This window comes from Phoenix dactylifera, chromosome 4 (assembly GCF_051530095.1).
Source record: "Phoenix dactylifera cultivar Ajwa chromosome 4, Ajwa_hap1_PhDact_Kaust_v1.1, whole genome shotgun sequence".
NCBI classification, from domain to species: Eukaryota; Viridiplantae; Streptophyta; class Magnoliopsida; order Arecales; family Arecaceae; genus Phoenix; species Phoenix dactylifera.
In genome coordinates this window covers 34,691,448-34,707,048 of record NC_143193.1, presented here as the reverse complement: position 1 = coordinate 34,707,048, position 15,601 = coordinate 34,691,448, and the positions used below count along the sequence as shown (strand labels likewise).

Genomic DNA, 15,601 nt, shown 5'->3' with positions numbered 1-15,601 from the left:
TTTTATTTTTTGCCCGCTTTTTTATTTTTTGATAATATTTATTTTTAATTTTTTGGCTTTTGGCTTTTCCTCTTCGGATAATTTTTTCCCCCCGAAAATAAACTGAGTCCGGAGACTGGCGGTGCCATGCCGCATAGCGGAACAGCGCGTTGAATCCTACGCCAGAACGGCCCCGGCAGCGAATGTCTCGGGCCGTCGAGGTCTGCTGCTATGTCATAAAAGGGAGTTTCGAAGGGAATGTCATGGGTGTGATCATACCAGCACTAATGCACCGGATCCCATCAGAACTCCGCAGTTAAGCGTGCTTGGGCGAGAGTAGTACTAGGATGGGTGACCCCCTGGGAAGTCCTCGTGTTGCACCCCTTTTATTTTTTGCCCGCTTTTTTATTTTTTGATAACATTTATTTTTTATTTTTCGGCTTTTGGCTTTTCCTCTTCGGATAATTTTTTTCCCCCGAAAATAAACTGAGTCCGGAGACTCGCGGTGCCATGCCGCATAGCGGAACAGCGCGTTGAATCCTACGCTAGAACGGCCCCGGCAGCGCGAATGTCTCGGGCCGTCGAGGTCTGCTGCTTTGTCATAAAAGGGAGTTTCGAAGGGCATGTCATGGGTGCGATCATACCAGCACTAATGCACCGGATCCCATCAGAACTCCGCAGTTAAGCGTGCTTGGGCGAGAGTAGTACTACAGATCTTATAGAAGAAGAAGCTATTGATGCTTTTGGACGTCTTTCCTTGGCACGAAGGCTATAGGCATCGATCTTGCCTTGGTGTTGACCCGAGGAGCGGTAGACGAGGCTTTCTCTGTTCACGACTCCGGTGATATTGAATCAGCCCTTTGGCTTTAGCTGGGCACCTTGGCACTAGGATGTGAAGCTGTGAACAAATAGTCTCTTGTCCCTTGGTGACCCCTTGGGAAGTCCTCGTGTTGCACCCTTTTTATTTTTTTCTCCACTTTTTTATTTTTTGATAATATTTATTTTTAATTTTTCGGCTTTTGGCTTTTCCTCTTCGGATAATTTTTTTTCTCCAAAAATAAACTGAGCCCGGAGACTGGCGGTGCCATGCCGCATAGCGGGACCAGCGCGTTGAATCCTACGCCAGAACGGCCCCGGCGGCGCGAATGTCTCGGGCCGTCGAGGTCTGCTGCTTTGTCATAAAAGGGAGTTTCGATGGGCATGTCATGGGTGCGATCATACCAGCACTAATGCACCGGATCCCATCAGAACTCCGCAGTTAAGCGTGCTTGGGCGAGAGTAGTACTAGGATGGGTGACCCCCTGGGAAGTCCTCGTGTTGCACCCCTTTTATTTTTTGCCCGCTTTTTTATTTTTTGATAATATTTATTTTTAATTTTTCGGCTTTTGGCTTTTCCTCTTCGGATAATTTTTTTCCCCCGAAAATAAACTGAGTCCGGAGACTCGCGGTGCCATGCCGCATAGCGGAACAGCGCGTTGAATCCTACGCCAGAACGGCCCCGGCAGCGCGAATGTCTCGGGACGTCGCGGTCTGCTGCTTTGTCATAAAAGGGAGTTTCGAAGGGCATGTCATGGGTGCGATCATACCAGCACTAATGCACCGGATCCCATCATAACTCCGCAGTTAGGCGTGCTTGGGCGAGAGAAGTACTAGGATGGGTGACCCCCTGGGAAGTCCTCGTGTTGCACCCTTTTTATTTTTTGCCCGCTTTTTTATTTTTTGATAATATTTATTTTTAATTTTTTGGCTTTTGGCTTTTCCTCTTCGGATAATTTTTTCCCCCCGAAAATAAACTGAGTCCGGAGACTGGCGGTGCCATGCCGCATAGCGGAACAGCGCGTTGAATCCTACGCCAGAACGGCCCCGGCAGCGCGAATGTCTCGGGCCGTCGAGGTCTGCTGCTTTGTCATAAAAGGGAGTTTCGAAGGGAATGTCATGGGTGTGATCATACCAGCACTAATGCACCGGATCCCATCAGAACTCCGCAGTTAAGCGTGCTTGGGCGAGAGTAGTACTAGGATGGGTGACCCCCTGGGAAGTCCTCGTGTTGCACCCCTTTTATTTTTTGCCCGCTTTTTTATTTTTTGATAATATTTATTTTTTATTTTTCGGCTTTTGGCTTTTCCTCTTCGGATAATTTTTTTCCCCCGAAAATAAACTGAGTCCGGAGACTCGCGGTGCCATGCCGCATAGCGGAACAGCGCGTTGAATCCTACGCTAGAACGGCCCCGGCAGCGCGAATGTCTCGGGCCGTCGAGGTCTGCTGCTTTGTCATAAAAGGGAGTTTCGAAGGGCATGTCATGGGTGCGATCATACCAGCACTAATGCACCGGATCCCATCAGAACTCCGCAGTTAAGCGTGCTTGGGCGAGAGTAGTACTAGGATGGGTGACCCCTTGGGAAGTCCTCGTGTTGCACCCTTTTTATTTTTTTCTCCACTTTTTTATTTTTTGATAATATTTATTTTTAATTTTTCGGCTTTTGGCTTTTCCTCTTCGGATAATTTTTTTTCCCCAAAAATAAACTGAGCCCGGAGACTGGCGGTGCCATGCCGCATAGCGGGACCAGCGCGTTGAATCCTACGCCAGAACGGCCCCGGCGGCGCGAATGTCTCGGGCCGTCGAGGTCTGCTGCTTTGTCATAAAAGGGAGTTTCGATTGGCATGTCATGGGTGCGATCATACCAGCACTAATGCACCGGATCCCATCAGAACTCCGCAGTTAAGCGTGCTTGGGCGAGAGTAGTACTAGGATGGGTGACCCCCTGGGAAGTCCTCGTGTTGCACCCCTTTTATTTTTTGCCCGCTTTTTTATTTTTTGATAACATTTATTTTTTATTTTTCGGCTTTTGGCTTTTCCTCTTCGGATAATTTTTTTCCCCCGAAAATAAACTGAGTCCGGAGACTGGCGGTGCCATGCCGCATAGCGGAACAGCGTATTGAATCCTACGCCAGAACGGCCCCGGCAGCGCGAATGTCTCGGGCCGTCGAGGTCTGCTGCTTTGTCATAAAAGGGAGTTTCGAAGGGCATGTCTTGGGTGCGATCATACCAGCACTAATGCACCGGATCCTATCAGAACTCCGCAGTTAAGTGTGCTTGGGCGAGAGTAGTACTAGGATGGGTGATCCCTTGGGAAGTCCTCATGTTGCACCCTTTTTATTTTTTGCCCGCTTTTTTATTTTTTGATAATATTTATTTTTAATTTTTTGGCTTTTGGCTTTTCCTCTTAGGATAATTTTTTTCCCCCGACAATAAACTGAGTCCGGAGACTTGCGGTGCCATGCCGCATAGCGGGACCAGCGCGTTGAATCCTACGCCAGAACGGCCCCGGCAGCGCGAATGTCTCAGGCCGTCGAGGTCTGCGGCTTTGTCATAAAAGGGAGTTTCGAAGGGCATATCATGGGTGCGATCATACCAGCACTAATGCACCGGATCCCATCAGAACTCAGCAGTTAAGCGTGCTTGGGCGAGAGTAGTACTAGGATGGGTGACCCCCTGGGAAGTCCTCGTGTTGCACCCCTTTTATTTTTTGCCCGCTTTTTTATTTTTTGATAATATTTATTTTTAATTTTTCGGCTTTTGGCTTTTCCTCTTCGGATAATTTTTTTACCCCGAAAATAAACTGAGTCCGGAGACTCGCGGTGCCATGCCGCATAGCGGAACAGCGCGTTGAATCCTACGCCAGAACGGCCCCGGCAGCGCGAATGTCTCGGGACGTCGCGGTCTGCTGCTTTGTCATAAAAGGGAGTTTCGAAGGGCATGTCATGGGTGCGATCATACCAGCACTAATGCACCGGATCCCATCATAACTCCGCAGTTAGGCGTGCTCGGGCGAGAGAAGTACTAGGATGGGTGACCCCCTGGGAAGTCCTCGTGTTGCACCCTTTTTATTTTTTGCCCGCTCTTTTATTTTTTGATAATATTTATTTTTAATTTTTTGGCTTTTGGCTTTTCCTCTTCGGATAATTTTTTTCCCCCGAAAATAAACTGAGTCCGGAGACTGGCGGTGCCATGCCGCATAGCGGAACAGCGCGTTGAATCCTACGCCAGAACGGCCCCGGCAGCGCGAATGTCTCGGGCCGTCGAGGTCTGCTGCTTTGTCATAAAAGGGAGTTTCGAAGGGAATGTCATGGGTGCGATCATACCAGCACTAATGCACCGGATCCCATCAGAACTCCGCAGTTAAGCGTGCTTGGGCGAGAGTAGTACTAGGATGGGTGACCCCCTGGGAAGTCCTCGTGTTGCACCCCTTTTATTTTTTGCCCGCTTTTTTATTTTTCGATAATATTTATTTTTAATTTTTCGGCTTTTGGCTTTTCCTCTTCGGATAATTTTTTTCCCCCGAAAATAAACTAAGTCCGGAGACTCGCGGTGCCATGCCGCATAGCGGAACAGCGCGTTGAATCCTACGCCAGAACGGCCCCGGCAGCGCGAATGTCTCGGGCCGTCGAGGTCTGCTGCTTTGTCATAAAAGGGAGTTTCGAAGGGAATGTCATGGGTGCGATCATACCAGCACTAATGCACCGGATCCCATCAGAACTCCGCAGTTAAGCGTGCTTGGGCGAGAGTAGTACTAGGATGGGTGACCCCCTGGGAAGTCCTCGTGTTGCACCCCTTTTATTTTTTGCCCGCTTTTTTATTTTTTGATAACATTTATTTTTTATTTTTCGGCTTTTGGCTTTTCCTCTTCGGATAATTTTTTTCCCCCGAAAATAAACTGAGTCCGGAGACTGGCGGTGCCATGCCGCATAGCGGAACAGCGTATTGAATCCTACGCCAGAACGGCCCCGGCAGCGCGAATGTCTCGGGCCGTCGAGGTCTGCTGCTTTGTCATAAAAGGGAGTTTCGAAGGGCATGTCTTGGGTGCGATCATACCAGCACTAATGCACCGGATCCTATCAGAACTCCGCAGTTAAGTGTGCTTGGGCGAGAGTAGTACTAGGATGGGTGATCCCTTGGGAAGTCCTCATGTTGCACCCTTTTTATTTTTTGCCCGCTTTTTTATTTTTTGATAATATTTTTTTTTAATTTTTTGGCTTTTGGCTTTTCCTCTTAGGATAATTTTTTTCCCCCGACAATAAACTGAGTCCGGAGACTTGCGGTGCCATGCCGCATAGCGGGACCAGCGCGTTGAATCCTACGCCAGAACGGCCCCGGCAGCGCGAATGTCTCGGGCCGTCGAGGTCTGCTGCTTTGTCATAAAAGGGAGTTTCGAAGGGCATATCATGGGTGCGATCATACCAGCACTAATGCACCGGATCCCATCAGAACTCAGCAGTTAAGCGTGCTTGGGCGAGAGTAGTACTAGGATGGGTGACCCCCTGGGAAGTCCTCGTGTTGCACCCCTTTTATTTTTTGCCCGCTTTTTTATTTTTTGATAATATTTATTTTTAATTTTTCGGCTTTTGGCTTTTCCTCTTCGGATAATTTTTTTACCCCGAAAATAAACTGAGTCCGGAGACTCGCGGTGCCATGCCGCATAGCGGAACAGCGCGTTGAATCCTACGCCAGAACGGCCCCGGCAGCGCGAATGTCTCGGGACGTCGCGGTCTGCTGCTTTGTCATAAAAGGGAGTTTCGAAGGGCATGTCATGGGTGCGATCATACCAGCACTAATGCACCGGATCCCATCATAACTCTGCAGTTAGGCGTGCTTGGGCGAGAGAAGTACTAGGATGGGTGACCCCCTGGGAAGTCCTCGTGTTGCACCCTTTTTATTTTTTGCCCGCTCTTTTATTTTTTGATAATATTTATTTTTAATTTTTTGGCTTTTGGCTTTTCCTCTTCGGATAATTTTTTCCCCCCGAAAATAAACTGAGTCCGGAGACTGGCGGTGCCATGCCGCATAGCGGAACAGCGCGTTGAATCCTACGCCAGAACGGCCCCGGCAGCGCGAATGTCTCGGGCCGTCGAGGTCTGCTGCTTTGTCATAAAAGGGAGTTTCGAAGGGAATGTCATGGGTGCGATCATACCAGCACTAATGCACCGGATCCCATCAGAACTCCGCAGTTAAGCGTGCTTGGGCGAGAGTAGTACTAGGATGGGTGACCCCCTGGGAAGTCCTCGTGTTGCACCCCTTTTATTTTTTGCCCGCTTTTTTATTTTTTGATAACATTTATTTTTTATTTTTCGGCTTTTGGCTTTTCCTCTTCGGATAATTTTTTTCCCCCGAAAATAAACTAAGTCCGGATACTGGCGGTGCCATGCCGCATAGCGGAACAGCGTGTTGAATCCTACGCCAGAACGGCCCCGGCAGCGCGAATGTCTCGGGCCGTCGAGGTTGCTGCTTTGTCATAAAAGGGAGTTTCGAAGGGCATGTCTTGGGTGCGATCATATCAGCACTAATGCACCGGATCCTATCAGAACTCCGCAGTTAAGCGTGCTTGGGCGAGAGTAGTACTAGGATGGGTGATCCCCTGGGAAGTCCTCATGTTGCACCCTTTTTATTTTTTGCCCGCTTTTTTATTTTTTGATAACATTTATTTTTAATTTTTTTGGCTTTTGGCTTTTCCTCTTAGGATAATTTTTTTCCCCCGACAATAAACTGAGTCCGGAGACTTGCGGTGCCATGCCGCATAGCGGGACCAGCGCGTTGAATCCTACGCCAGAACGGCCCCGGCAGCGCGAATGTCTCGGGCCGTCGAGGTCTGCTGCTTTGTCATAAAAGGGAGTTTCGAAGGGCATATCATGGGTGCGATCATACCAGCACTAATGCACCGGATCCCATCAGAACTTCGCAGTTAAGCGTGCTTGGGCGAGAGTAGTACTAGGATGGGTGACCCCCTGGGAAGTCCTCGTGTTGCACCCCTTTTATTTTTTGCCCGCTTTTTTCTTTTTTGATAACATTTATTTTTAATTTTTTGGCTTTTGGCTTTTCCTCTTCGGATAATTTTTTTCCCTCGAAAATAAACTGAGTCCGGAGACTCGCGGTGCCATGCCGCATAGCGGAACAGCGCATTGAATCCTACGCCAGAACAGCCCCGGCAGCGCGAATGTCTCGGGCCGTCGAGGTCTGCTGCTTTGTCATAAAAGGGTGTTTCGATGGGCATGTCATGGGTGCGATCATACCAGCACTAATGCACCGGATCCCATCAGAACTCCGCAGTTAAGCGTGCTTGGGCGAGAGTAGTACTAGGATGGGTGACCCCCTGGGAAGTCCTCGTGTTGCACCCCTTTTATTTTTTGCCCGCTTTTTTATTTTTTGATAATATTTATTTTTAATTTTTCGGCTTTTGGCTTTTCCTCTTCGGATAATTTTTTTCCCCCGAAAATAAACTGAGTCCGGAGACTCGCGGTGCCATGCCGCATAGCGGAACAGCGCGTTGAATCCTACGCCAGAACGGCCCCGGCAGCGCGAATGTCTCGGGCCGTCGAGGTCTGCTGCTTTGTCATAAAAGGGAGTTTCGAAGGGAATGTCATGGGTGCGATCATACCAGCACTAATGCACCGGATCCCATCAGAACTCCGCAGTTAAGCGTGCTTGGGCGAGAGTAGTACTAGGATGGGTGACCCCCTGGGAAGTCCTCGTGTTGCACCCTTTTTATTTTTTTCTCCACTTTTTTATTTTTTGATGATATTTATTTTTAATTTTTCGGCTTTTGGCTTTTCCTCTTCGGATAATTTTTTTCCCCCGAAAATAAACTGAGTCCGGAGACTGGCGGTGCCATGCCGCATAGCGGGACCAGCGCGTTGAATCCTACGCCAGAACGGCCCCGGCGGCGCGAATGTCTCGGGCCGTCGAGGTCTGCTGCTTTGTCATAAAAGGGAGTTTCGATGGGCATGTCATGGGTGCGATCATACCAGCACTAATGCACAGGATCCCATCAGAACTCCGCAGTTAAGCGTGCTTGGGCGAGAGTAGTACTAGGATGGGTGACCCCCTGGGAAGTCCTCGTGTTGCACCCCTTTTATTTTTTGCCCGCTTTTTTATTTTTTGATAATATTTATTTTTAATTTTTCGGCTTTTGGCTTTTCCTCTTCGGATAATTTTTTTCCCCCGAAAATAAACTGAGTCCGGAGACTCGCGGTGCCATGCCGCATAGCGGAACAGCGCGTTGAATCCTACGCCAGAACGGCCCAGGCAGCGCGAATGTCTCGGGACGTCGCGGTCTGCTGCTTTGTCATAAAAGGGAGTTTCGAAGGGCATGTCATGGGTGCGATCATACCAGCACTAATGCACCGGATCCCATCATAACTCCGCAGTTAGGCGTGCTTGGGCGAGAGAAGTACTAGGATGGGTGACCCCCTGGGAAGTCCTCGTGTTGCACCCTTTTTATTTTTTGCCCGCTTTTTTATTTTTTGATAATATTTATTTTTAATTTTTTGGCTTTTGGCTTTTCCTCTTCGGATAATTTTTTCCCCCCGAAAATAAACTGAGTCCGGAGACTGGCGGTGCCATGCCGCATAGCGGAACAGCGCGTTGAATCCTACGCCAGAACGGCCCCGGCAGCGCGAATGTCTCGGGCCGTCGAGGTCTGCTGCTTTGTCATAAAAGGGAGTTTCGAAGGGCATATCATGGGTGCGATCATACCAGCACTAATGCACCGGATCCCATCAGAACTCAGCAGTTAAGCGTGCTTGGGCGAGAGTAGTACTAGGATGGGTGACCCCCTGGGAAGTCCTCGTGTTGCACCCCTTTTATTTTTTGCCCGCTTTTTTATTTTTTGATAATATTTATTTTTAATTTTTCGGCTTTTGGCTTTTCCTCTTCGGATAATTTTTTTACCCCGAAAATAAACTGAGTCCGGAGACTCGCGGTGCCATGCCGCATAGCGGAACAGCGCGTTGAATCCTACGCCAGAACGGCCCCGGCAGCGCGAATGTCTCGGGACGTCGCGGTCTGCTGCTTTGTCATAAAAGGGAGTTTCGAAGGGCATGTCATGGGTGCGATCATACCAGCACTAATGCACCGGATCCCATCATAACTCTGCAGTTAGGCGTGCTTGGGCGAGAGAAGTACTAGGATGGGTGACCCCCTGGGAAGTCCTCGTGTTGCACCCTTTTTATTTTTTGCCCGCTCTTTTATTTTTTGATAATATTTATTTTTAATTTTTTGGCTTTTGGCTTTTCCTCTTCGGATAATTTTTTCCCCCCGAAAATAAACTGAGTCCGGAGACTGGCGGTGCCATGCCGCATAGCGGAACAGCGCGTTGAATCCTACGCCAGAACGGCCCCGGCAGCGCGAATGTCTCGGGCCGTCGAGGTCTGCTGCTTTGTCATAAAAGGGAGTTTCGAAGGGAATGTCATGGGTGCGATCATAGCAGCACTAATGCACCGGATCCCATCAGAACTCCGCAGTTAAGCGTGCTTGGGCGAGAGTAGTACTAGGATGGGTGACCCCCTGGGAAGTCCTCGTGTTGCACCCCTTTTATTTTTTGCCCGCTTTTTTATTTTTTGATAACATTTATTTTTTATTTTTCGGCTTTTGGCTTTTCCTCTTCGGATAATTTTTTTCCCCCGAAAATAAACTAAGTCCGGAGACTGGCGGTGCCATGCCGCATAGCGGAACAGCGTGTTGAATCCTACGCCAGAACGGCCCCGGCAGCGCGAATGTCTCGGGCCGTCGAGGTTGCTGCTTTGTCATAAAAGGGAGTTTCGAAGGGCATGTCTTGGGTGCGATCATATCAGCACTAATGCACCGGATCCTATCAGAACTCCGCAGTTAAGCGTGCTTGGGCGAGAGTAGTACTAGGATGGGTGATCCCCTGGGAAGTCCTCATGTTGCACCCTTTTTATTTTTTGCCCGCTTTTTTATTTTTTGATAACATTTATTTTTAATTTTTTTGGCTTTTGGCTTTTCCTCTTAGGATAATTTTTTTCCCCCGACAATAAACTGAGTCCGGAGACTTGCGGTGCCATGCCGCATAGCGGGACCAGCGCGTTGAATCCTACGCCAGAACGGCCCCGGCAGCGCGAATGTCTCGGGCCGTCGAGGTCTGCTGCTTTGTCATAAAAGGGAGTTTCGAAGGGCATATCATGGGTGCGATCATACCAGCACTAATGCACCGGATCCCATCAGAACTTCGCAGTTAAGCGTGCTTGGGCGAGAGTAGTACTAGGATGGGTGACCCCCTGGGAAGTCCTCGTGTTGCACCCCTTTTATTTTTTGCCCGCTTTTTTCTTTTTTGATAACATTTATTTTTAATTTTTTGGCTTTTGGCTTTTCCTCTTCGGATAATTTTTTTCCCTCGAAAATAAACTGAGTCCGGAGACTCGCGGTGCCATGCCGCATAGCGGAACAGCGCATTGAATCCTACGCCAGAACGGCCCCGGCAGCGCGAATGTCTCGGGCCGTCGAGGTCTGCTGCTTTGTCATAAAAGGGTGTTTCGATGGGCATGTCATGGGTGCGATCATACCAGCACTAATGCACCGGATCCCATCAGAACTCCGCAGTTAAGCGTGCTTGGGCGAGAGTAGTACTAGGATGGGTGACCCCCTGGGAAGTCCTCGTGTTGCACCCCTTTTATTTTTTGCCCGCTTTTTTATTTTTTGATAATATTTATTTTTAATTTTTCGGCTTTTGGCTTTTCCTCTTCGGATAATTTTTTTCCCCCGAAAATAAACTGAGTCCGGAGACTCGCGGTGCCATGCCGCATAGCGGAACAGCGCGTTGAATCCTACGCCAGAACGGCCCCGGCAGCGCGAATGTCTCGGGCCGTCGAGGTCTGCTGCTTTGTCATAAAAGGGAGTTTCGAAGGGAATGTCATGGGTGCGATCATACCAGCACTAATGCACCGGATCCCATCAGAACTCCGCAGTTAAGCGTGCTTGGGCGAGAGTAGTACTAGGATGGGTGACCCCCTGGGAAGTCCTCGTGTTGCACCCTTTTTATTTTTTTCTCCACTTTTTTATTTTTTGATGATATTTATTTTTAATTTTTCGGCTTTTGGCTTTTCCTCTTCGGATAATTTTTTTCCCCCGAAAATAAACTGAGTCCGGAGACTGGCGGTGCCATGCCGCATAGCGGGACCAGCGCGTTGAATCCTACGCCAGAACGGCCCCGGCGGCGCGAATGTCTCGGGCCGTCGAGGTCTGCTGCTTTGTCATAAAAGGGAGTTTCGATGGGCATGTCATGGGTGCGATCATACCAGCACTAATGCACAGGATCCCATCAGAACTCCGCAGTTAAGCGTGCTTGGGCGAGAGTAGTACTAGGATGGGTGACCCCCTGGGAAGTCCTCGTGTTGCACCCCTTTTATTTTTTGCCCGCTTTTTTATTTTTTGATAATATTTATTTTTAATTTTTCGGCTTTTGGCTTTTCCTCTTCGGATAATTTTTTTCCCCCGAAAATAAACTGAGTCCGGAGACTCGCGGTGCCATGCCGCATAGCGGAACAGCGCGTTGAATCCTACGCCAGAACGGCCCAGGTAGCGCGAATGTCTCGGGACGTCGCGGTCTGCTGCTTTGTCATAAAAGGGAGTTTCGAAGGGCATGTCATGGGTGCGATCATACCAGCACTAATGCACCGGATCCCATCATAACTCCGCAGTTAGGCGTGCTTGGGCGAGAGAAGTACTAGGATGGGTGACCCCCTGGGAAGTCCTCGTGTTGCACCCTTTTTATTTTTTGCCCGCTTTTTTATTTTTTGATAATATTTATTTTTAATTTTTTGGCTTTTGGCTTTTCCTCTTCGGATAATTTTTTCCCCCCGAAAATAAACTGAGTCCGGAGACTGGCGGTGCCATGCCGCATAGCGGAACAGCGCGTTGAATCCTACGCCAGAACGGCCCCGGCAGCGCGAATGTCTCGGGCCGTCGAGGTCTGCTGCTTTGTCATAAAAGGGAGTTTCGAAGGGAATGTCATGGGTGCGATCATACCAGCACTAATGCACCGGATCCCATCAGAACTCCGCAGTTAAGCGTGCTTGGGCGAGAGTAGTACTAGGATGGGTGACCCCCTGGGAAGTCCTCGTGTTGCACCCCTTTTATTTTTTGCCCGCTTTTTTATTTTTTGATAACATTTATTTTTTATTTTTCGGCTTTTGGCTTTTCCTCTTCGGATAATTTTTTTCCCCCGAAAATAAACTGAGTTCGGAGACTGGCGGTGCCATGCCGCATAGCGGAACAGCGTGTTGAATCCTACGCTAGAACGGCCCCGGCAGCGCGAATGTCTCGGGCCGTCGAGGTCTGCTGCTTTGTCATAAAAGGGAGTTTCGAAGGGCATGTCTTGGGTGCGATCATACCAGCACTAATGCACCGGATCCTATCAGAACTCCGCAGTTAAGCGTGCTTGGGCGAGAGTAGTACTAGGATGGGTGATCCCCTGGGAAATCCTCATGTTGCACCCTTTTTATTTTTTGCCCGCTTTTTTATTTTTTGATAACATTTATTTTTAATTTTTTGGCTTTTGGCTTTTCCTCTTAGGATAATTTTTTTCCCCCGACAATAAACTGAGTCCGGAGACTGGCGGTGCCATGCCGCATAGCGGGACCAGCGCGTTGAATCCTACGCCAGAACGGCCCCGGCAGCGCGAATGTCTCGGGCCGTCGAGGTCTGCTGCTTCGTCATAAAAGGGAGTTTCGAAGGGCATATCATGGGTGCGATCATACCAGCACTAATGCACCGGATCCCATCAGAACTCCGCAGTTAAGCGTGCTTGGGCGAGAGTAGTACTAGGATGGGTGACCCCCTGGGAAGTCCTCGTGTTGCACCCCTTTTATTTTTTGCCCGCTTTTTTCTTTTTTGATAACATTTATTTTTAATTTTTTGGCTTTTGGCTTTTCCTCTTCGGATAATTTTTTTCCCTCGAAAATAAACTGAGTCCGGAGACTCGCGGTGCCATGCCGCATAGCGGAACAGCGCGTTGAATCCTACGCCAGAACGGCCCCGGCAGCGCAAATGCCTCGGGCCGTCGAGGTCTGCTGCTTTGTCATAAAAGGGAGTTTCGAAGGGCATGTCATGGGTGCGATCATACCAGCACTAATGCACCGGATCCGATCAGAACTCCGCAGTTAAGCGTGCTTGGGCGAGAGTAGTACTAGGATGGGTGACCCCCTGGGAAGTCCTCGTGTTGCACCCTTTTTATTTTTTGCCCGCTTTTTTATTTTTTGATAATATTTATTTTTAATTTTTTGGCTTTTGGCTTTTCCTCTTCGGATAATTTTTTCCCCCCGAAAATAAACTGAGTCCGGAGACTGGCGGTGCCATGCCGCATAGCGGAACAGCGCGTTGAATCCTACGCCAGAATGGCCCCGGCAGCGCGAATGTCTCGGGCCATCAAGGTCTGCTGCTTTGTCATAAAAGGGAGTTTCGAAGGGCATGTCATGGGTGCGATCATACCAGCACTAATGCACCGGATCCCATCAGAACTCCGCAGTTAAGCGTACTTGGGCGAGAGTAGTACTAGGATGGGTGACCCCCTGGGAAGTCCTCGTGTTGCACCCCTTTTATTTTTTGCCCGCTGTTTTATTTTTTGATAACATTTATTTTTTATTTTTCGGCTTTTGGCTTTTCCTCTTCGGATAATTTTTTTCCCCCGAAAATAAACTGAGTCCGGAGACTCGCGGTGCCATGCCGCATAGCGGAACAGCATGTTGAATCCTACGCCAGAACGGCCCCGGCAGCGCGAATGTCTCGGGCCGTCGAGGTCTGCTGCTTTGTCATAAAAGGGAGTTTCGAAGGGCATGTCTTGGGTGCGATCATACCAGCACTAATGCACCGGATCCTATCAGAACTCCGCAGTTAAGCGTGCTTAGGCGAGAGTAGTACTAGGATGGGTGACCCCCTGGGAAGTCCTCATATTGCACCCTTTTTATTTTTTGCCCGCTTTTTTATTTTTTGATAATATTTATTTTTAATTTTTTGGCTTTTGGCTTTTCCTCTTCGGATAATTTTTTCCCCCGACAATAAACTGAGTCCGGAGACTGGCGGTGCCATGCCGCATAGCGGGACCAGCGCGTTGAATCCTACGCCAGAACGACCCCGGCAGCGCGAATGTCTCGGGCCGTCGAGGTCTGCTGCTTTGTCATAAAAGGGAGTTTCGAAGGGCATATCATGGGTGCGATCATACCAGCACTAATGCACCGGATCCCATCAGAACTTCGCAGTTAAGCGTGCTTGGGCGAGAGTAGTACTAGGATGGGTGACCCCCTGGGAAGTCCTCGTGTTGCACCCCTTTTATTTTTTGCCCGCTTTTTTCTTTTTTGATAACATTTATTTTTAATTTTTTGGCTTTTGGCTTTTCCTCTTCGGATAATTTTTTTCCCTCGAAAATAAACTGAGTCCGGAGACTCGCGGTGCCATGCCGCATAGCGGAACAGCGCATTGAATCCTACGCCAGAACGGCCCCGGCAGCGCGAATGTCTCGGGCCGTCGAGGTCTGCTGCTTTGTCATAAAAGGGTGTTTCGATGGGCATGTCATGGGTGCGATCATACCAGCACTAATGCACCGGATCCCATCAGAACTCCGCAGTTAAGCGTGCTTGGGCGAGAGTAGTACTAGGATGGGTGACCCCCTGGGAAGTCCTCGTGTTGCACCCCTTTTATTTTTTGCCCGCTTTTTTATTTTTTGATAATATTTATTTTTAATTTTTCGGCTTTTGGCTTTTCCTCTTCGGATAATTTTTTTCCCCCGAAAATAAACTGAGTCCGGAGACTCGCGGTGCCATGCCGCATAGCGGAACAGCGCGTTGAATCCTACGCCAGAACGGCCCCGGCAGCGCGAATGTCTCGGGCCGTCGAGGTCTGCTGCTTTGTCATAAAAGGGAGTTTCGAAGGGAATGTCATGGGTGCGATCATACCAGCACTAATGCACCGGATCCCATCAGAACTCCGCAGTTAAGCGTGCTTGGGCGAGAGTAGTACTAGGATGGGTGACCCCCTGGGAAGTCCTCGTGTTGCACCCTTTTTATTTTTTTCTCCACTTTTTTATTTTTTGATGATATTTATTTTTAATTTTTCGGCTTTTGGCTTTTCCTCTTCGGATAATTTTTTTCCCCCGAAAATAAACTGAGTCCGGAGACTGGCGGTGCCATGCCGCATAGCGGGACCAGCGCGTTGAATCCTACGCCAGAACGGCCCCGGCGGCGCGAATGTCTCGGGCCGTCGAGGTCTGCTGCTTTGTCATAAAAGGGAGTTTCGATGGGCATGTCATGGGTGCGATCATACCAGCACTAATGCACAGGATCCCATCAGAACTCCGCAGTTAAGCGTGCTTGGGCGAGAGTAGTACTAGGATGGGTGACCCCCTGGGAAGTCCTCGTGTTGCACCCCTTTTATTTTTTGCCCGCTTTTTTATTTTTTGATAATATTTATTTTTAATTTTTCGGCTTTTGGCTTTTCCTCTTCGGATAATTTTTTTCCCCCGAAAATAAACTGAGTCCGGAGACTCGCGGTGCCATGCCGCATAGCGGAACAGCGCGTTGAATCCTACGCCAGAACGGCCCAGGCAGCGCGAATGTCTCGGGACGTCGCGGTCTGCTGCTTTGTCATAAAAGGGAGTTTCGAAGGGCATGTCATGGGTGCGATCATACCAGCACTAATGCACCGGATCCCATCATAACTCCGCAGTTAGGCGTGCTTGGGCGAGAGAAGTACTAGGATGGGTGACCCCCTGGGAAGTCCTCGTGTTGCACCCTTTTTATTTTTTGCCCGCTTTTTTATTTTTTGATAATATTTATTTTTAA

The 15,601-nt window shown here is 49.1% G+C and overlaps 30 non-coding genes and 11 pseudogenes across 30 annotated transcripts; all 41 read left to right on the top strand.

The window, feature by feature from the left end:
* The first annotated feature begins 244 nt into the window (after positions 1-244).
* LOC148708639 (5S ribosomal RNA) lies at positions 245-363 on the top strand. Its single transcript, XR_015978073.2, has one exon. It is a non-coding gene; the product is annotated as a 5S ribosomal RNA (ribosomal RNA).
* Positions 364-1,186: 823 nt separating this feature from the next.
* LOC149756473 (5S ribosomal RNA) lies at positions 1,187-1,305 on the top strand. The gene has a single exon (XR_016412612.1). It is a non-coding gene; the product is annotated as a 5S ribosomal RNA (ribosomal RNA).
* A 246-nt stretch (positions 1,306-1,551) lies between these two features.
* Positions 1,552-1,670, top strand: LOC149756472 (5S ribosomal RNA; annotated as a pseudogene).
* Positions 1,671-1,916: 246 nt separating this feature from the next.
* LOC149756471 (5S ribosomal RNA) lies at positions 1,917-2,035 on the top strand. Its single transcript, XR_016400434.1, has one exon. It is a non-coding gene; the product is annotated as a 5S ribosomal RNA (ribosomal RNA).
* A 246-nt stretch (positions 2,036-2,281) lies between these two features.
* LOC149756470 (5S ribosomal RNA) lies at positions 2,282-2,400 on the top strand. The gene has a single exon (XR_016412782.1). It is a non-coding gene; the product is annotated as a 5S ribosomal RNA (ribosomal RNA).
* Positions 2,401-2,648: 248 nt separating this feature from the next.
* On the top strand, positions 2,649-2,767 carry LOC149756469 (5S ribosomal RNA). Its single transcript, XR_016412606.1, has one exon. It is a non-coding gene; the product is annotated as a 5S ribosomal RNA (ribosomal RNA).
* A 246-nt stretch (positions 2,768-3,013) lies between these two features.
* LOC149756468 (5S ribosomal RNA) lies at positions 3,014-3,132 on the top strand (annotated as a pseudogene).
* A 247-nt stretch (positions 3,133-3,379) lies between these two features.
* Positions 3,380-3,498, top strand: LOC149756467 (5S ribosomal RNA). Its single transcript, XR_016403406.1, has one exon. It is a non-coding gene; the product is annotated as a 5S ribosomal RNA (ribosomal RNA).
* Positions 3,499-3,744: 246 nt separating this feature from the next.
* On the top strand, positions 3,745-3,863 carry LOC149756466 (5S ribosomal RNA; annotated as a pseudogene).
* A 246-nt stretch (positions 3,864-4,109) lies between these two features.
* Positions 4,110-4,228, top strand: LOC149756465 (5S ribosomal RNA). The gene has a single exon (XR_016412599.1). It is a non-coding gene; the product is annotated as a 5S ribosomal RNA (ribosomal RNA).
* Positions 4,229-4,474: 246 nt separating this feature from the next.
* LOC149756464 (5S ribosomal RNA) lies at positions 4,475-4,593 on the top strand. Its single transcript, XR_016412589.1, has one exon. It is a non-coding gene; the product is annotated as a 5S ribosomal RNA (ribosomal RNA).
* A 246-nt stretch (positions 4,594-4,839) lies between these two features.
* Positions 4,840-4,958, top strand: LOC149756463 (5S ribosomal RNA; annotated as a pseudogene).
* A 247-nt stretch (positions 4,959-5,205) lies between these two features.
* Positions 5,206-5,324, top strand: LOC149756462 (5S ribosomal RNA). Its single transcript, XR_016403405.1, has one exon. It is a non-coding gene; the product is annotated as a 5S ribosomal RNA (ribosomal RNA).
* A 246-nt stretch (positions 5,325-5,570) lies between these two features.
* LOC149756461 (5S ribosomal RNA) lies at positions 5,571-5,689 on the top strand (annotated as a pseudogene).
* Positions 5,690-5,935: 246 nt separating this feature from the next.
* Positions 5,936-6,054, top strand: LOC149756460 (5S ribosomal RNA). The gene has a single exon (XR_016412578.1). It is a non-coding gene; the product is annotated as a 5S ribosomal RNA (ribosomal RNA).
* A 245-nt stretch (positions 6,055-6,299) lies between these two features.
* LOC149756459 (5S ribosomal RNA) lies at positions 6,300-6,418 on the top strand (annotated as a pseudogene).
* Positions 6,419-6,666: 248 nt separating this feature from the next.
* On the top strand, positions 6,667-6,785 carry LOC149756458 (5S ribosomal RNA). The gene has a single exon (XR_016402254.1). It is a non-coding gene; the product is annotated as a 5S ribosomal RNA (ribosomal RNA).
* Positions 6,786-7,031: 246 nt separating this feature from the next.
* LOC149756457 (5S ribosomal RNA) lies at positions 7,032-7,150 on the top strand. The gene has a single exon (XR_016412567.1). It is a non-coding gene; the product is annotated as a 5S ribosomal RNA (ribosomal RNA).
* Positions 7,151-7,396: 246 nt separating this feature from the next.
* Positions 7,397-7,515, top strand: LOC149756456 (5S ribosomal RNA). Its single transcript, XR_016411753.1, has one exon. It is a non-coding gene; the product is annotated as a 5S ribosomal RNA (ribosomal RNA).
* Positions 7,516-7,763: 248 nt separating this feature from the next.
* LOC149756455 (5S ribosomal RNA) lies at positions 7,764-7,882 on the top strand. The gene has a single exon (XR_016403846.1). It is a non-coding gene; the product is annotated as a 5S ribosomal RNA (ribosomal RNA).
* A 246-nt stretch (positions 7,883-8,128) lies between these two features.
* On the top strand, positions 8,129-8,247 carry LOC149756454 (5S ribosomal RNA; annotated as a pseudogene).
* Positions 8,248-8,493: 246 nt separating this feature from the next.
* On the top strand, positions 8,494-8,612 carry LOC149756453 (5S ribosomal RNA). The gene has a single exon (XR_016403403.1). It is a non-coding gene; the product is annotated as a 5S ribosomal RNA (ribosomal RNA).
* A 246-nt stretch (positions 8,613-8,858) lies between these two features.
* Positions 8,859-8,977, top strand: LOC149756452 (5S ribosomal RNA; annotated as a pseudogene).
* A 246-nt stretch (positions 8,978-9,223) lies between these two features.
* On the top strand, positions 9,224-9,342 carry LOC149756451 (5S ribosomal RNA). Its single transcript, XR_016403573.1, has one exon. It is a non-coding gene; the product is annotated as a 5S ribosomal RNA (ribosomal RNA).
* Positions 9,343-9,587: 245 nt separating this feature from the next.
* On the top strand, positions 9,588-9,706 carry LOC149756450 (5S ribosomal RNA; annotated as a pseudogene).
* Positions 9,707-9,954: 248 nt separating this feature from the next.
* On the top strand, positions 9,955-10,073 carry LOC149756449 (5S ribosomal RNA). Its single transcript, XR_016402252.1, has one exon. It is a non-coding gene; the product is annotated as a 5S ribosomal RNA (ribosomal RNA).
* A 246-nt stretch (positions 10,074-10,319) lies between these two features.
* Positions 10,320-10,438, top strand: LOC149756448 (5S ribosomal RNA). The gene has a single exon (XR_016412556.1). It is a non-coding gene; the product is annotated as a 5S ribosomal RNA (ribosomal RNA).
* Positions 10,439-10,684: 246 nt separating this feature from the next.
* Positions 10,685-10,803, top strand: LOC149756447 (5S ribosomal RNA). Its single transcript, XR_016411752.1, has one exon. It is a non-coding gene; the product is annotated as a 5S ribosomal RNA (ribosomal RNA).
* Positions 10,804-11,051: 248 nt separating this feature from the next.
* On the top strand, positions 11,052-11,170 carry LOC149756446 (5S ribosomal RNA). Its single transcript, XR_016403845.1, has one exon. It is a non-coding gene; the product is annotated as a 5S ribosomal RNA (ribosomal RNA).
* Positions 11,171-11,416: 246 nt separating this feature from the next.
* LOC149756445 (5S ribosomal RNA) lies at positions 11,417-11,535 on the top strand (annotated as a pseudogene).
* A 246-nt stretch (positions 11,536-11,781) lies between these two features.
* Positions 11,782-11,900, top strand: LOC149756444 (5S ribosomal RNA). Its single transcript, XR_016412546.1, has one exon. It is a non-coding gene; the product is annotated as a 5S ribosomal RNA (ribosomal RNA).
* A 246-nt stretch (positions 11,901-12,146) lies between these two features.
* LOC149756443 (5S ribosomal RNA) lies at positions 12,147-12,265 on the top strand. The gene has a single exon (XR_016408428.1). It is a non-coding gene; the product is annotated as a 5S ribosomal RNA (ribosomal RNA).
* A 247-nt stretch (positions 12,266-12,512) lies between these two features.
* On the top strand, positions 12,513-12,631 carry LOC149756442 (5S ribosomal RNA). The gene has a single exon (XR_016412535.1). It is a non-coding gene; the product is annotated as a 5S ribosomal RNA (ribosomal RNA).
* A 246-nt stretch (positions 12,632-12,877) lies between these two features.
* On the top strand, positions 12,878-12,996 carry LOC149756441 (5S ribosomal RNA). Its single transcript, XR_016404240.1, has one exon. It is a non-coding gene; the product is annotated as a 5S ribosomal RNA (ribosomal RNA).
* A 246-nt stretch (positions 12,997-13,242) lies between these two features.
* On the top strand, positions 13,243-13,361 carry LOC149756440 (5S ribosomal RNA). Its single transcript, XR_016402629.1, has one exon. It is a non-coding gene; the product is annotated as a 5S ribosomal RNA (ribosomal RNA).
* A 246-nt stretch (positions 13,362-13,607) lies between these two features.
* LOC149756439 (5S ribosomal RNA) lies at positions 13,608-13,726 on the top strand. Its single transcript, XR_016409033.1, has one exon. It is a non-coding gene; the product is annotated as a 5S ribosomal RNA (ribosomal RNA).
* A 246-nt stretch (positions 13,727-13,972) lies between these two features.
* Positions 13,973-14,091, top strand: LOC149756438 (5S ribosomal RNA). The gene has a single exon (XR_016402251.1). It is a non-coding gene; the product is annotated as a 5S ribosomal RNA (ribosomal RNA).
* A 246-nt stretch (positions 14,092-14,337) lies between these two features.
* LOC149756437 (5S ribosomal RNA) lies at positions 14,338-14,456 on the top strand. Its single transcript, XR_016412524.1, has one exon. It is a non-coding gene; the product is annotated as a 5S ribosomal RNA (ribosomal RNA).
* A 246-nt stretch (positions 14,457-14,702) lies between these two features.
* Positions 14,703-14,821, top strand: LOC149756436 (5S ribosomal RNA). The gene has a single exon (XR_016411751.1). It is a non-coding gene; the product is annotated as a 5S ribosomal RNA (ribosomal RNA).
* A 248-nt stretch (positions 14,822-15,069) lies between these two features.
* LOC149756435 (5S ribosomal RNA) lies at positions 15,070-15,188 on the top strand. The gene has a single exon (XR_016403844.1). It is a non-coding gene; the product is annotated as a 5S ribosomal RNA (ribosomal RNA).
* A 246-nt stretch (positions 15,189-15,434) lies between these two features.
* LOC149756434 (5S ribosomal RNA) lies at positions 15,435-15,553 on the top strand (annotated as a pseudogene).
* Positions 15,554-15,601: the final 48 nt, after the last annotated feature.